Source organism: Protopterus annectens, chromosome 2.part1, assembly GCF_019279795.1.
Source record: "Protopterus annectens isolate FY-2018-M chromosome 2.part1, PAN1.0, whole genome shotgun sequence".
Lineage (NCBI taxonomy): Eukaryota > Metazoa > Chordata > Ceratodontiformes > Protopteridae > Protopterus > Protopterus annectens.
Genome location: NC_056729.1, coordinates 747,529,406 through 747,542,543, shown reverse-complemented (window position 1 = coordinate 747,542,543; position 13,138 = coordinate 747,529,406). Strand labels below are relative to the sequence as shown.

Genomic DNA, 13,138 nt, shown 5'->3' with positions numbered 1-13,138 from the left:
TGGCTGGACAATGTTAAACCGCTTGATTTTAGCTCTCCCAGTGTGAAAACTGAAACTGAGAGATAAAGGCTAGTAATTCTCCTAGTTCTAGTAAGATTCAGTTATTGGCTAGTAATCACACTTGCCTGGATGCTAGCAAAGAAGAAACTTGGAGAATATGAAAGAAAATGAGGTAGAAAAGGTAAAGAGGAAACACTGACTGGTAGGAGTCCTGCAGCTGTTCACCAAAAATAAGCTCAAGGTACAGTTTTGATACAAGAGATGGCTTTCAGTAATTTAGAAGAAAAATAAATCAAATGTGCTCAGAACTGATTAAAATAAAAGAAGCACTGAAGTAATATATCATCTCAAATAACAAAAGGATGGAAAATGGAAGAATCTTTAAACAGCTATTCAGATGAACTGATAAAACTGTAAAATCAGAGGTCAAAATGAAGGCATGTCTGGCTAAGTATGACACATTTCAAGAAGAGCCATTTTAAAAATGGTAGATTTAAGAATACGTCTGACACTGAGAAGACTGTCTGTACAAACACTATGAACACCACACCTCGAACACCACCCACATCTGTACAACACACTCCGCCATATGCGGGCGTTCTCAGCAAAAACATACCTAAAACAAGAGACCTCCGAAGCAAAAACACATGCATATCACAGCCCACAGCACCAAGCATCACATATAGTACACACGTCTCTGTCTCACAGCCTCTAAGACCCAACCACAAACCCACCATACTAGTCATACGAGACTCTATTGTGAGACACACAGATGCCCCTCACCAGGCTAGACAAGGGGAAAGTCACAGTATGTTGTTGTCAGGTGCTAGAATCCACCATATCACACACCCACTCAGGTCTCTTAACAACAGGTACTGTTATGACTCTGTCATAGTCCATATTGGTGTGAATAACTTGAGACCTACCTCTCTCGACTATATGAAGAGAGACATGATTGAGCTTGCTGAATATGTATCCCAGGCAGGTATGTCCCTAGCCTTAAGCAGCATTCTACTGTCACCTAGAATGATACTGCAATACAAACAGAAAATGATTGACTTTAACAATTGGCTTAGTTTCTGATGTCATTCTAGGGGGATCCAGTACTGGACAGCCTGGGAAGACGATTGACAGACCACTATGCTTTGCCAGATATGGCATTCATCTCTCTCCCCTGGGCTTTAGGCTTCTGGCAAAGGCTCTTCCCTCCCCCATAGTGCCTTTTTTAGGCAAATTCATGAGCACAAAATTACCAACATGAAAAATTCTTAGAAACAAAATTTAAAGGTCATGCTGCTAAATGCTAGGTGTCTTAGCATGAAACTGCACTCATTGCAAGCATTCCTTGCCCTGGAGGATGCTGACATTTGTGCAGTCACTGAAACCTGGTTCAGAGCTGTGTAGAGCACCCGAACCTTACCAGGTTACTCATCCTACCATATTTTTTAGACCCCAAATGGAGGGCTACAAAGCCAAAGGAGGTGGTGTATCAATATTTGTCAAAAGACGTACACACCTCCAGGCTGGTCATACGGTATGACACACAGGAGAACTGTTGACATAACACCTATTCAAATCATAGCTAGCTACAGACCCCCAACCATGACTTAGGACGTCCACTTCACCTATCTGGACTTACTTGAATCCATCAAGATTCAACCTTCTACCCTGATCCTGGGTGATTTTAACTACTCAGCCATAGAGTGGAAGACCTAGCCCAAACATGAATACCCAGAGATTCCTCGACTTCGTCAGTGTCATTGCATTGGCTCAGCTTGGTCGACACCCCTGCGAGAGGTGAAAATATCCTGGACCTGGTCCTAACCAACACGAGTAGCCACTGTAGCACTCCTACAGTGTCATCCTCCTTGGTAAGATCAGACCATAAAGCGATCACTTTTGAAATCACCATCTCCCCTGACTCCCCCCTTGTCAGGGTCAAACGAAAAAACTTTTCCAAAGCTGACTATCTCCTCAGAGCAGGTATAAACTGCTTCACAGCCACAGTCCCTTCAGTTGGAACTAGCCCTAATGTTAAAGCATACACCAAAACACTATATGAGCACCTACGTAGCTGTATGGACTCAGCAATACCTGACAGGGTCAAATTATCTTCCTTAAGGAAGAGTAAACCTCTCTGGTGGACAGAAGCAATAAACAAACTCTATAATAGAATGAAAAAGTTGCTGTCCAGGGCCAGGAAGGAGCAGGTGCCAAGTTGGAAGCAGTCTCTCTCCTTTGTCTGAACAAGCAGATAAGGTCACTGTTGAAATTCTCTAAGGCTGACTTTGAATCCAAATTGGCCACATCCACCAAGGACAATCACAAGGCCTTCTTCACATATGTCCGCGGTCTCAGACAACACCCAAATCTGCTCTGAACTGGTGGTCAATAACACCACATACACAAATGCCATAGATATAGCCAACCTGCTGGCAGACAGTTTCAGTGAAAACTTCACCCCCCCCCTGCCCCCCCATCAGTAAACCAGGACATCCCCAGCACCTTTCCCCATCCCCTCATCACCAGGGAGCAGGTCCTTAATACCTACTCAGAGGCAAAAAATACAGTCTCCATGGGACCCAATAACATCCTGACTGTATTTTACATGAACTCAGGCATGAGCTCTCAGTTCTGTTGGATACCCTGTTCAAACAAAGCCTGAGCACTGGCTTCATTCCAGCTGAATGGAGGACAGCCACTGTCATCCCTCTACACAAAGGTGGAACGTCCACTGACCCAGGCAGTAGGCCCATCAGCCTAATTAGCCTGATCTGCAAGGCCATGAAACACATTGTCATGGACCTTATAAACAAGGACATTGGCAACGTTCAAATGCTTGACACCACACAGTTTGGTTTTGTCAAAAGGAGATCATATCTGTTAAACTTGGTCGACTTCTTCAAAACAGTCACTAAAGCATTGGATGAGGGGAAGACGGTGCACACCGCCTACCTTGACCTAGCCAAAGCATTTGACACTATTCCCCACTTGGGCATAATAGATACTCTCCCAGCTGGGCATCAACCCGTATGTTAGCAGATGGGTAGCTAACTGTCTCAATGATAGAACCCACTCAAAGTAGGGGAAGCTGCCTCTAGTAGTAGACCCGTAACGTGTGGTGTACCCCAAGCGATCGGTCTTGGGGCCTCTACTGGGATATACCTTTCTGAGGTGCAAGCCAAAACCAGTTGTCTGTGGCTGACCAAGTTTGCAGATGACTGCAAACTGGGCGCAGTCTTAAATTCCGGTAGTGATGTGAACAACCTCCAAGAGGGCCTTACCCAAACTAATGACTGGTGCCAGAAACATGACCTCACACTGAATGCCAAGAAATGCATCATTATTCCCTTTAGGGAAAATGTCATCCCCACTAATTATCACATTAATAACGTAATAAGCATGCAGTCAGTTGAGAGGGACATGGGCACCCAGGTTGAAAGCAGCCTGACTTTTGACCACCACGTTGCCTCCGATGTACGAAGGGTTTTCTACATGGCCCACCTCATAAATTAGTGTATTTCATCCAGGAAGAAGGTCATAACATGCTTGTACTCCTCCCTTATTAGACCCATTATCGAGTACAGTGCCCCCTTTGGCATGTACCTTGCCAAGCACATGCAGCAGTTGGAGAGACCACAGAGATTCCTGACCAGGAAAATCCAGGGTCTCAAACACCTATCCTATACTGATAGGTTAAAAGCCATGTCCCTCTACTCAGTCTCATACGGACTGCTCAGAGTTGACCTGTGTCTGGCATACAAGGCCATTTCAGGCTCAGCCTTGATGGAGTTGCTGCATATCTGTAAGAAAATCTACACTTGTGCAACCTGCACACAAGACCTTAACCTGGTCTGTGACATTAATAGAACTTGGTGGGATAGATTTGTGTCTCAAAGACTCCCCCCATCTGTGGAATAGACTCCCTCTCCATATCAAGCAGTGTACTTCTCTAGACCTCTTTTTAAGAGGAACCTGGATGACTGGATGGGAAACGAAAATATACCCCTGGGATCCCACCTGTGTCTCTGCTGGACAGGGGAAACAGGTGCTGACTTTGAGGGAACAAGGGCAAAATTCTTGGCTAGGCTTATAAGGGCCTCTGTGCCAGTAGCCTAGTATAATCCTATGAACCTATAAGAGGACAGAGCGCACAGAGAAAACATGAGATTTTTTGCTGTACTAGAGAAATTGGAATGAACGGACTGCTTTAATTTAAGAAACTGGACAGGTATTCCACTGCAAGATTTGTTGATTGAAAAGTCACATTATGTGTGTGCTCCAAACCTGACCATGAGGAAGCAGCCAAGACCTGTATTAATAAAGATGCAATCTTAACAGCAGAAAGAGTTGATTCTCATAAAACTGTGGCAAAGTATTAAAAATTGGAGACAGTAGAGTGTTTGTGGAAAATGATTTGCTGTACGCCAGGCAGAAGAGAAGCAAATTTATCCCAACAGTCAGGGAATGTCACAAGGCAGGTGTGTGAGATTAAAGCTGCTGTATCAAGCAGTCTTAAGAATATTAATTTCCTGGAGAATCAAAGACCTTCCTCAATGCAGAAAAGGCTAAGGATGAAATACAAAAGTTTGTCCAACAAAAAGTGAAACATCAAACATAAGGGGACTCTGCTTCCCATTCTTCTGATAATAGAACTCCTACAAAGATTTTGTCAGTGAAACATTTTCCTATGTTCCAAAGGAAAATGCTTGAGAGACAAAAAAGCACAGGAAAAATTGAGTACCTTGGACTTGAACCACAGTCGGGGTTTGGGTGATGGAGATGAACAGGAAGAAGAGCTGCAACACTGACATTAGTAAATTAAATGTAAGACTATAAAATGCAACAATCACATTTGTAAAACATGGCTTTCCAAGAAAAAGTGGTTGAGAGAGATTGGACTTTTGTTGAAATTTGTTAAACTTGTGTGTGGACTGAAAAATATATACACCATTTCATGTCATTAGTATTTGGAGGGACACTAAAAAGAAAAAAAGTAACTAAGTAAAATATTTTTGTAAAAAATATCATGATATAAATTGCATGTCATATAGTAAAGGAGATTTATGTAGCGTGTAATCAGGGGTATCTGAAGTGAGGGGGATGAGGATGACTTTTCAGTGATTGTTCTATGTGCTAAAGTAAACAATTATTTTTAACAAGTACTTTTTAGCATTAAAATGTAGGCATTACAATGTAAAAAGAGAAGAGAGCTGGACAAAAGCATGTTTAGGTTAATATGCTGTAATCCTGGGCTGTTTGGGTGGGAGATTTACTGTAAAAGTGCACTGATTATATAATATATGTAAAGTTGAGATGTTTTGTCTTACTTTTGCATTGTTGAGCATCTGGATAAATGCCTTTTGCTAAACTTTAGCACAGTTTTTTTTTGTTTAAGCAAGTGGGCCTTAAAAAAATAAGATAACACTGTGAATGCAGTGAAACTTTTTCCTTTAACAAATAAATGGTCAGCATGGGTTGAGAAGTCTGCTGCTGGGTGCATTGTACATTCTGTTCTTATGCTTCCATGGAGAGAGGCTAACTGCAGGTACAGCCAGTACATCTCGAGAGTTCTGACTTTGTTTACTGCAGAACATGTATAATTAAAAGGTACAAGGGCAAGCAGCTCAGTAAAAAATAAAGGTTGAAATTACTGGAAGTTAATGCAAGACAGCAGCTTTACTGGTATGTAAATACATCAGTGCATTTACTAGAGCACTGTGTAATGTAGTTTTATTTAAAGATAGACAGTGCACTATTTTTAAGGCCAAAAGTTAATGTTTTCTGAAAGCATACAAACTGTTTTGAGATATGGGATGGGTATAAAGATAAGACAAGAACAGACAGCAATTAGTTTAACTAGGAGTACAGGCTGTAATATCCGTCATAGATTACCTTACATTTAGGGTAGGTAATGCCTGAGAGTGCAGCTGTCAGTTTGGGAAATTGCTCTTATCATGAGGGTTAAACTTCATCATTTGAAGATGTATGTGTATTTTAAGTTAATAGGTTGAGATGTTCTGGGAGTGCATTTGGTTTTCTTTGAAGGTTTTCATTAAAGGAAAAAAATATTCTAAAACGTGACATAGGTTCAAATGAAGATGACAAGAAACAACTGTATAGAACATCAATCTGCCAAATGTTAGTGGGTGAATGTAACACAGAAATTGAAAATAGAAAATAGATGTTTTAAAAAGCTGTCATATATAGTAGCTGGGAATAATAACTTATAATGGCTACTCTGTCTTGTTATTTTGGAACATTAATGGCCACAAAAATATCAGCTAAAAGGTAAGAGTACTGAATTATAATAAGTGCAGCGTGCAAATAGCAAAGCTGCAGAAGACATATCTGGAAAGAAATAAGCATGTGAATTTGATAAAGGATTTCAGGATGGATATTCAGCAGAATATCATGGATAAAGGAAAAAGGAAGTATTTATACTTATTGCTAGAGGAGCTTCAATAGTGATAGAAGGGGGGGGTGATAATGGCAGATTTGTGATAGTAAGGGGCCTTTGGCAAAGGGTGGGGGTTACTCTGGCACGCCTTTATACTCTTCCTAAAACTGATCATATGGAGTTAATTTTTTTGGGAGAAATCCGCTTTCAGCAGGGAATACTACTAATAGGTGGGACGTGGAACTTGATTTACAACAGTGAGGATGTATCTGGGAGGACCTAGTAGAGAAAATACAACAAAAGAGGGTGCATTTCTGAAGAAATTTCTGAAGATATTTGGTATGAATTCAAAAGTAGGAACTTGGTCAGAATTTAAATATTATTCCCCAAAGTACAAAAACTAGGCTAGACTAGACAGAAATTATATTTCACAGGAACATGTGCATTTAATTGAAAGTTTTGACATGCATCCGATGATTATTTCATATAGTGCACCCAATAAAAACTAAGATAAAAATGCAGGTTAATGAATTAAAACTGAGACACTGGTACTTCTTCACCTTCCTGTTAAAAAGAAAAGAATTTAAGGAATAGGTAGTGAAAATTATTAGAGAGTTATTAGGAAAAAGCTATACCTATTAAGTGGGATAAAATGAAAGTGGAGTTTAAAAGTAGGGTAGAAATAAAAACGAGAGATGGTTAAAAAATTAACAGAAATGGGTTCACAGGTTCATAGGAGAAATAATAAGATAAAAGCCTAAGAGCCCTTACAAGCCTAGCCATATTTAACTGGAGTTTCCCAGTTTTTAACAGCAAGGTGAACAAAGTTCACAGAGGTATGGCCCTATGCTGTGGAATCTCATACCAACTGACTGTGTCCATCCAACTGACTGTGTCCATGAGAGACATTGGTACCATCTCAGGAGTAAGTTTATGATTACCCATCTAGTGATCTAGGTTGTGCTTAGAGTGCCAGAGAAGGGCTTTGTTTCATGTGAATGGGAAGCTTGTTACAGAGAAGGGGGGTAGTCTCTGAGAGATGTACCTCTCTCTCCAATGTCATTTATTAATATCAGAGGCTAGGTTAAGATCCCTAAAACAAGTGACCTGGTTGCAGTTTGATTTATGAATGTGTAACATTTCCATCAGGGCTGGATCAGAAACTGCCCTGTAGGCCAGACAGGGATTGCCTTTAAGTAGACTGTAGGAGACAGAATACAGTGGTAGGGCTTTCAGTCTTTCTGCATAGGACTTGTTTTATACTGTGTATCTTCCTGGTGATAAACCTCTGGGGTCACTCCAGATGGGCTTTCAGTCTTTCTGCATAGGACTTGTTTTATACTGTGTATCTTCCTGGTGATAAACCTCTGGGGTCACTCCAGCTGTTGCAGATATCTGGTAAGTTACATGCAGAAGGGTGCTTTGTACTCAATTACTGATCTGATGAGGGCCTAGTACAATGGAATTATAATGTCATTTGATCTAGATGCCCTGCCCTTTCTTAGGAATTGTGACACATAGGACTTCCTCACTACTGTAAACACATGGAGGTGGACCTTCAGAATACTATCAACCTGAGTACCCAGATCATGTACCAATGGGTCTTCTGTTAGGGGACTGCTATCTATATTGTAATTAGCTGGGGTATTTGCTTTCCAAATGGAATAATTATGCATTTATTTGCATTTAGTTTCAATCCATTGCTCTGGCACCAATCGTTTGTCTATGGTAATCCTTTCTGCAGTATGTCAGCATTGTTTGGTGATTCAGTGATTGCCCCCAATTTGCAGTCCTCTTCAGACTTGATCAACCAAAGGCCATCTCCATTAGCATTGACTTCTGAGAAATAAATACCAGAGAAGGGCCTAGTACAGAACCATGTGGTATGCCACTGGTGACTGGCCTCTTGATAGAGGTGAATTCACCCTCTTTGATGGTATGTGTCCTGTTGGTGAGACATTTGGCTACCCACCTGGTGACGTAGGGGTTGATGCCCAGTTGAGAGTTTCTCTCTAATACCTGAGTGGGGAATTGTGTCAAATTCAGGTGAAGGTAGGCAGTATGCACAGTCTTTCCCTCATCCATGGCCTTGGTGGCCTCTTTGAAGTAGTCAGTTGGATTTAACAGACATGATCTACCCTTAACAAATGTGAATTAGGTTGGATCCAAAGTCTGTAGATTACCAATGTCCTTGTTGATAAGGTCCATGATAATTTTATTCTATGGCCTTACAAATGATGCTCTTCAGGCTTTTGGGTCTGTAATTCCCTGAGTCGGTTGATGGTCCTGCCTTGTGCAGAGGAATGACTGTTGCTGTCCTCCATTGTGCCAGAACATGGCCTGTCAGGACGTTGTGGTTAAACAGGGATCCAAGTTGGTCTTTTTAGGTTATGGGATGTTGTTGGGGCTCATTGATGCCACATTTTTAGCCTTAGAGAATGCAGAGATGACCTGCACTTCTGAGATAAACCCGAGGAGTGGTGGCAGGTATACTTTGGGAGATAACTAGTGGGGACAGGGGGGTGAAGTTTGCTCCAAATCTGTCAGCTACCAGGTTGGCTATTTCCTGTGATTGAGTATGAGTGGTTGCCATCCACAAGGTATTCCCATTAAGATTTCGGATGAAGTTTGTTTTTCCTTGGCTTGGGAGGCTATTTTTGCTTCATAATTTGATTTTGAGGATTTGACCAGATCTCTAATTTGTTTGTTTAGAATAGTGAGGGATTTCTTCTGCTGAGCCTGTTCCCACTTATTTTTGGACATTAGTTTATTTTGTTGTATAGCCTGTTTATACCAGGGATCCACCAGAGTGTTTTTCCGGCCAGATCTGGGTTTAATCCATTCCAGTACTGCTGATTTTATACAACTGCTTAAGTGACTATACTGGGAATTGATGTACACCTCTGCATAGGATTCTGTACTTTCTGGGTTTGGGAGAGCTCTGAAATTTCTTGTGCCATTGCGTAGTAGGAGATTATTTGTCTTGGAGAAATACTTTAACGTTTATGAGCTTGATGGTGTATCTGGTTATAATATTTTTCCAAGATTTCTTTGGTTTGATTTTTGCCAAGGAGGACATTACATGGGGGAGGGGGACAGTGCAATGCTCCCCAATGTTAGTGAGTACTATGGCCATGATATTTGAGCTCTTAGTGGGAGTACCGAACAACTGTTTAAGAGCGTTTGCAATGACACACTGAGCCTGCATGTTAGTGATCATATATGTTCCCCAGTCAATGGTAGAATAGTTAATCACCCATGAGTAAAGTAATGGGCTGCATGGTGAAGGACTCCCATAAGTCCAGGTATAAGTCCAGGTACATGCTGTGCTCTTCTTGGTTCATGATGAGGAACCTATAGCTAGCGATGATGTGGAAGGGGATTTTTCCTATGGTTAGACACTGAGTAGCTTGAGAGAGTTGTACTTTGACCAGTCTTGAGGTGCATTTATCCTTTATGAAGATGGATGGATACACCACCTCCTTTTGTTCTTTCTCACTCATTTGGTGGTCTGAACATATGGAAGGCATTGTAGCCTTGCATGGATCAGGTGCTTTCTGTAGCTTTGAGCCATGTCTGTGACTGCACAGATGTCAGCATTTTCCGAGGTGAGGAGTGCTTCTAGGGAGTGCAGTTTCTTCTTTAGACTGCTAGCACTGAGCAACAGTACCTTGAGCTTGTCAAGAGGAGATTTTGTTACATTGGAAGGTTGGGTACTTTGACACTCTCTCAAAAAAAGAAAAGGCACTATGGGGTGGTTTAAACCTTTGCCAGTATCCAAAATCCTGAAAGAGACAGGTGCAGCCTATCTCTGGCAAAGCAGAGTGGTCTATCGATTGTCATCTCAGGCTGACAAATATTGGATCCCCTTGGACTGACGCCAAAAGTTAAGCCAATTGTTAATCAATCATTTTTTGTTTGTATTGTAGCATCATCCTTGGTGTGAAGGTAGATTGTTGCTCAAGGTTAGGCTCGTACCTGCCTTGAGCTCAATCATGTCTCTCTTCATATAGTTTAGGGAGGTATGTCTCGGTTCATTTCACACTCACATGGCTATGACAGAGTCCTGCTGGTACTAGTGGCTGAGTGACTTGAGTGCTTGTGTAATCTGACAGATCCTGGCACCTGACAGGCAGCTAACTGTAACCTTCTCCTCATCCTGCATGGTGAGGAGGACATCCATGTCTCTTACTATGGAGTCTTGTATGACCAGTATGTTAGGCTTTGTGGTGTTTCGCCTTATGGCTTGTTTGCTGAAACACTGGTGTGTGTATTATGTGTTGTGGTGGTTGTTTGCTTTGTTGTGTGTATATGTGGTTTCTGAAGGCAGAGTTTGGGAGGTCTTTGAGCTTTTGGTAAGTTACTAATGAGTACCTCCACATATGTGGATGTGTGTGTCATATACTTATTTAGTGTATAAAGTGGTGTGTATGTGTGTGTTTTGACAACCTGTTTGGCATTTGATTTGTCTATATGTGAGAGTCTTGCCTCCGTCTTCATAGTACAACTACATCTCTTGCATATAATGTTTGTTTCAGGATTAAGTGGTTGTCAGTATACATGAGACAATTGCTACATTGCCTCAGGATGCCCATTTCCATCATATTGGCTACAGAGAAACTGCCCATACATGTTATCAGCTTCTTACCATGGGTTTTATAAGAGAAAGGAATGTGTTAATTAGACTAGACTGTGCCAGTAGCTCAGAGACCACAAGTGAGAATTATTTAGAGGGCTGACAAAGGTTAAAATATTTCAGAATAAGGGGAATGTCAGAACAGGAAGAGATGCAGCTGCAGAGTGCTAAAAAGAAAATAAGGGAGTGTATTGTTAATATGCATGTGTTTTGAAGGATTGCTGTTAAGCAACTGATCTGATGCTATCCGTGTCATTACTCATCACTGATGAGTCTTACATCTGATCTCAGATCCAAGCCAGCAACTGATGGACAGATCAAGAGCTCAAGCTCCTCCCTTTCCCACAATCCCACACTGGCCTGTAAAGATCTCATTGCCATAGAAATGCTGAGGATGTGATTCTAGACACTCAAACTCATTTTACAGATAAGTGACTTGTATTTGGGTTGTTCTTTCCCTCTTTTAGTTATTTTTGGTCCCATTTGATGTAGTTTTTAGTGCAGCATAGTGTTTTCTCTGTTACCTCCCCTCCCTGTTCTTTTTTTAGCTAGTTTTATCTGTTGCCCCCCCCCCCCATAGTAAGTTGCCCAATAAAAAAAAAAAGGGTAGTTTTTTGACAGTTAGTTCTCTTTCCTTCCCTTGTTTGGTTTACTTGGCTTGTATGTGGTGCTTTCTTTGTGGCGGTGTGCATGTGTGTTTGATTGGAACATGTCTGACAAGCCTTCTGGCTTTAAGAGATGGTCCTCGTGTGGTCAGAAGCCTCATTCCGATTCACACGAGGAGTGTGTTTATTGCTTAGGAGAGCCTCCCGTTTAGATTGAATGCAACATTTGTGCCGCATTCAACTCCAGGGCTGTCATGGAGCACAGAAACAAACTTCTTCTAAAAGAGTTAGCTCAGGGAGGTCCATTGATTTCAGATTCACCCTCTAAGGCTACTCAGGACCCTAAAAAGAGACCTCCCCTCCCCTAAAAAGAGACCACCCCCTTCCTACAAGGGGTCTCCTTCAGTATCCAAAAAGCCGAGGCTGTCTGATTGCACATTCCCGGACCCAAGTCCAGCTGCTCAGAGTCTCAGATCAATCTGTCGGATCTGAAGCCTCGGCTTCTCGGAGGCCTTTGGATCCAACTCGGCATAAGCCCTGTCCAGATCCAACCTGTTTGTCGGATCCATCCTGTGCGCTGACGAAGGCATCAGATCCTTCCAGGGCTTTGGATCCAACTGTGTTGTCTGATCCGATACTCATTGACAGTTCCCCTTCCAGATCTAAGACATCAGATCCGATGCATCAGAGTCAGTCCCCCCTCCCAGGATTGTAGGGCATTGGCAGGATCTTCAGCTAGGTAAAGTCATTCTTCTGCATCCTCCAGGTCTTCCAGAAGTTTGCTACCTATGGATATGGATAGGATGATGAATTTCCTCAAGGTCCATATCATGTTGGGCTTGTTGCCATCCCCAGCTCAGATGCCTAGGGGTAGGGGACATTCTCCATCCACGGGACTTCACTGTCCTCTTCCAACCCAACTGGGTTTGGAACGTCAGCATCAGAGCATTCCTTGTGAGAGGCCTAAGGTGTCTGGTATTCCACCTTTCTTGACACTGTCAGGGTCCCTGGCAGGCTCTGTTCTGCTGCACTCGGAACATGCTGCTCCTTGACTCTGCAACATCGGTGTTGGCTCCCTGGGGGTTGGTTTGGGCCCTGAATTTTCAGATGGCTCCTTTCCCTTGGGGGCATCAGTGCTGGACAGCTTAGGGCCAATATCATCTGGGGGCTGCTGTGCTGCATCAGGGTCCCTTCTCTCTTCCCGGGCGGCTGCAGCCACAGGAGAGAATAGGGAAGCCTCTTCCAGTCCGCCAGCCTTCCTGGAGTTTGAGAGGATCTTCTTTCAGCTTGGCAGTTACCTCTCCTTTGTGTCTAGGTCCCCCAGCCCCTCTTGGCTTTGAGTGGTATGGCCTCATCATCTTTCCCAGGTCAGCTCTCCTGAAAGCACATTCAGACAAGCACTGCCCCACTTGGGGTCCCCGTCTTTTCTGAATCCTCCCCAGAGCCCACCATGGAGGTACCCCCTCAGAAGGGAATGTGTAAGAGGAGGCACATGGA

The 13,138-nt window shown here is 42.6% G+C and overlaps 1 protein-coding gene across 3 annotated transcripts in view; it reads left to right on the top strand.

Annotated features, from left to right (window-relative positions):
* Positions 1–13,138, top strand: part of ASAH1 (N-acylsphingosine amidohydrolase 1) — a 977,824-nt gene that overhangs the window by 388,204 nt on the left and 576,482 nt on the right. The window lies entirely within an intron of this gene.